Raw genomic sequence first — 4,365 nt, 5'->3', positions numbered from 1 at the left:
GACAGAGTCTTACTATGTCACACTTGGTAGAGTGCTGTGGCATCACATCTCACAGTATCCTCAAACTCTTGGGCTTAAGCAATTCTCTTGCCTCAACCTCCCAAGCAGCTGGTACTACAGGCACCCACCACCACACCCAACCATTTTTAGGAGGGGTTGAGGTTGTCATTGTTGTTTAGCATGCCCGGGTTGGGCTTGAACCCTCCAGCCTCACTGTATATGGCTGGAGCCCTACTCACTGAGCTACAGGCGCCAAGTCTATTTTTTTATTATTGTTGTTGTTGCTCTTTAGCTGGCTCGGGTCGGCCTGCGTTCGAACCTACCAGCCTCAGTGTATGTGGCTGGTGCCCTACCCACTGAACAATGGGTGCAGCCCCATGAGCCACAAATTCTTACGGCTAATTTGTGTGTCCTCCATACAGATTCTATCTGAACAAAAGATGGCAACCTGGGCACACACCTGTAGTCCTAGCTATTTAGGGGACAAAGACAAAAGAATCACTTGATCCCATGAGTTCAAAGCCTGGTTGGGCAAAAGAGCAAGACTCCAATAACGATAAAGACAGGTAGAGACACTCCTAGCACTTTGGAAAGCCAAGGAAAGAGAATCACTTGAGGCCAGGGGTGTGAGACCAGCCTAAGATGGAGTTACACTCCATCTCTACAAAAAAATAAGAAAAATGGGCTCGGCGCCTGTGGCTCAAGCGGCTAAGGCACCAGCCACATACACCTAAGCTGGCAGGTTCGAATCCAGCCCGGGCTTGCCAAACAACAAAGATGGCTGCAACCAAAAAATAGCCAGGCATTGTGGCAGGTGCCTGTAGTCCCGGCTACTTGGGGGGCAGAGGCAGGACAACTGCTTGAGCCCAGGAGTTGGAGGTTGCTATGAGCTGTGATGCCATGGTACTCTACCCAGAGCAAGAGCTTGAGGCTCTTCTCAAACATAAATAAGAAAAATGAGCCAGCCATGGTGGTACTAGCCAGGAATCCCAGCTACTTGGGAGGCTAAGGCAGGAGGATTGTTGGAGTAGAGGAGTGTGGGGGTTGTGATGAGCTTTGATAACACTATTATAGCAATGGTCAACAAAGTAAGACCCTGTGTCTCAAGGATAAAAACAAACATGAGTATTCTACTTCAGTTTGAAATTCTTGTACTTTAAAATAAATACTTTTATTATATTACTTTATACAAACACGTAAATTTGATTTAAGCCTCAATCAAAACATTCTTTCTGGCTCGGCATGGTGGTTATGGCAGTGGCCACACACACCAAGGCTGCTGGGTTTGAACTCAGGCTGGGCCAGCTAAACAACAATGACAACTATAACAAAAACAAATAGCTGGGCTCTGTGGCGGGCACCTGTAATCCTAGCTACTTGGAAGGCTGGGCAAGAGAATCGCTTAACCCCAAGAGTTGGAGGTTGCTGTGAGCTGTGACATCATAGTACTCTACCAAGGGCGACATAATGAGACTGTTTCCCAAAAAAAAAAAATTCTTTCCTCATGTCCCCAATCAACTATAAGCAGTCCCTGAGTTACAAACATCTGACATACATGCAACTTATGCTTATTAAAAGGCTATCATACTAAGTCCCTAAGTCCCTGACACACAACTGGCTTATAATTAAAAATGGAAGCTACTACATGTAACAGGTAGATGTATTTGTCCAACTTACATAAAAATTCAACTTAAGAACAAACCTACAGAAGCTAAATAATTCGTACCCCAAGGATTGCCTACAGGGGAGACGTTAAGATTATCAATCAAAATAACTGGTATCTGGGCGGCGCCTATGGCTCAAGGGGTAGGGTGCTGGCCCCATATAAGGGGGTGGGGTGGGATGTATGTGGCAGGTTCAAGCCCAGCCCTGACCAAAACTACAAATAATAATAATAATAATAATAGGGCGGCGCCTGTGGCTCAAAGGAGTAGGGCTCCTGTCACATATATAGGAGGTAGTGGGTTTAAAACCGGCCCCAGCCCTGGCCAAAAACTGCAACAACAACAACAAAAAAGTAGTCAGGTGGTGTGGTGGCCACCTTAGTCCCAGATACTTGGGAGGTGAGGCAAGAGAACCACTTAAGCCCAAGAGTTTGAGGCTGGTGTGAGCTATGATGGCACAGCACTCTACTGAGGCTGACAGTGAGACTCTGTCTCAGAATAAATAAATAATAATAATAACTGGTATCTTATGTCATCTGTACTATTTCTTAACTGTATGACTTGAGCTAAATTTCTGACTTTTATTTATTTATTTGTTTGAGATAGACTCTCAAGCTGTCGCCCTGGGTAGAGTGCCAGGGCGTCACAGCTCACAGCAACCTCTAACTCTTGGACTTAAGTGATTCTCTTGCCTCATCCTCCCAAGTAGCTGGGACTACAGGCACCAGCCACAACACCCAGCTCTTTTTTTTTGGTTGTAGTTGTCATTGTTGTTTGGCGGGCCTGAGCTGGATTCAAACCTGCCAGCTCCGGTGTATGTGGCTGGCACCCTAGCTGCTGAGATACAGGCACCAAGCCAAATTTCTGACTTTTAGTTTCTTCAACAATAAAATGAACACGAAATCCATCACACTGGGTTGTATACTTTGAGAATAACTGAGCTTTAGAAATTACTATCAGGTATATAAGTCCTGTAAGAGGTAAACAAAACAAAAAGAAACAGACCTAAGAAGCCCAAGGCAACCTGGTAAAACTATTGAAAGTATAATTGCAAGTTAGAATAAGCAGGTATTAAGGGGGAGAATGGTGGAAGAGGCCACAGGTTGGAAACAGAAAAGCTACAGCAGAAATTCAAATGAGAAATGAGTCCTAAACAACAACGAAAGACTATAGTGCTCAAAAGAAAAATATTATTTATTATTGACAAAAACCGCTAGAAACAGCTGGGTGTCATGGTTCACGCTTATCATCGAAACACTCTGAGAGGTGTGTCAAAGTGTAACGTCAGTGGTATCAACTATCAAACTTAGTACTTAAGGAAACGGGACATTTCATACTTAAGAACCTAATACGTTCAGTTTAACCACCAGACATATCCCATCTGAGGGACATTTACAAAAATACTTGACTAATACACTCCAAAATTGTCATTAAAAATAAAATCCAAGGCCAGTGCAGTGGTGCATGCCTATAATCCTAGCACTCTGAGAGGCTGAGGTAGGTGGATTGTTTGCGCTAGCTCACTTGTTCAAGACCAGCCTAAGGAAAAGCAAAACTCCACTTTTGCTGAGGCAAGAGGATTGCTTGAGCCTGAGTTGGAGGTTGCTGTGAGCTATGACACCACTACACTCTACCCAGGGCGACAGCTTGAGACTCTGTCTCAAAAAAATAAATAAATAAATAAATAAAGTCCAAGGCTGGGATGGTGGCTCACACCTGTAATCCTGGCATTCTGGGAGACCAAGCAAGGCGGGAGAACTGCTCAAGCTCAGGAATTCCAGACCAGCCTAAGTGAGTGAGACCCTGTCTATACTAAAAATAGAAAAACTGGCCAGGAGATTGGCGGGCCCCTGGAGCTACTAAGGAGCCTAAGGCAGGAAGACTGCTCCAACCCAAGAGTTCGAGGTTACTGTGAGCTATGATGCCACAGGTCTCTACCCAGGGCAACAGAGTAAGACTCTATCTCAAAAAAATAAGTTAATTAGTAAACAAAGTCTGAGAAACTGTCACAACCAGGAGGATCCTAAGGAGACATGACTACTAAATATGTTACAGTATGCTGAATGGTATCCTAGAACAAAAAAAGAACATTAGGTAAAAACTAAGGTAACCCAGCCCAGGCCTGCCAAACAACAATGACAACTATAACCAAAAATAGCCAGGCATTGTGGCAGGCACTTGTAGTCCCAGCTACTTGGGAGGCTGAGGCAAGAGAATCACTTAAGCCCAAGAGTTGGAGGTTGCTGTGAGCTGTGACACCACCAAACTCTATCAAGGGGAACATAATGACATTCTGTCTCAAAAAAAAAAAAAAAAAAAAAGAACTAAGGTAACCCAAATAAACTATGGACTTTCATAATAATGCACAAATAATTATAATTAGTTCACTAATTATAACAAATGGACTACACTAAAAGTTAGATGTTAATGAGATAAACTAGGTTTGAAGTACATAAGAACTCTCTGTACTATGTTTCTAATTACCTGTAATTAAAACTATTCTAAAACATAAAGTCTGTTTTAAAAAACTGACACAGGGCTCGGCGCCTATAGCTCAACCGGCTAAGGCGCCAGCCACGTACACCTAGGATGGCGGGTTCGAATCCCCGGCCTGGACCCGCCAAACAACAATGACGGCTGCAACCAAAAAATAGCCAGGCGTTGTGGCGGGCGCCTGTGGTCCCAGCTACTTGGGAGGCAG

The 4,365-nt window shown here is 44.2% G+C and overlaps 1 protein-coding gene across 11 annotated transcripts in view; it reads right to left on the bottom strand.

Annotated features, from left to right (window-relative positions):
* Positions 1-4,365, bottom strand: part of MGA (MGA, MAX dimerization protein) — a 144,238-nt gene that overhangs the window by 61,487 nt on the left and 78,386 nt on the right. The gene's annotated exons all lie outside the window — the stretch shown is intronic.

This window comes from Otolemur garnettii, unplaced genomic scaffold, assembly GCF_000181295.1.
Source record: "Otolemur garnettii isolate 467f Iridium unplaced genomic scaffold, OtoGar3 scaffold00050, whole genome shotgun sequence".
In the NCBI taxonomy this organism is placed as follows: Eukaryota; Metazoa; Chordata; class Mammalia; order Primates; family Galagidae; genus Otolemur; species Otolemur garnettii.
The sequence above is the reverse complement of the archived record's forward strand: the minus strand, read 5'-3'. Positions and strand labels throughout refer to the sequence as shown.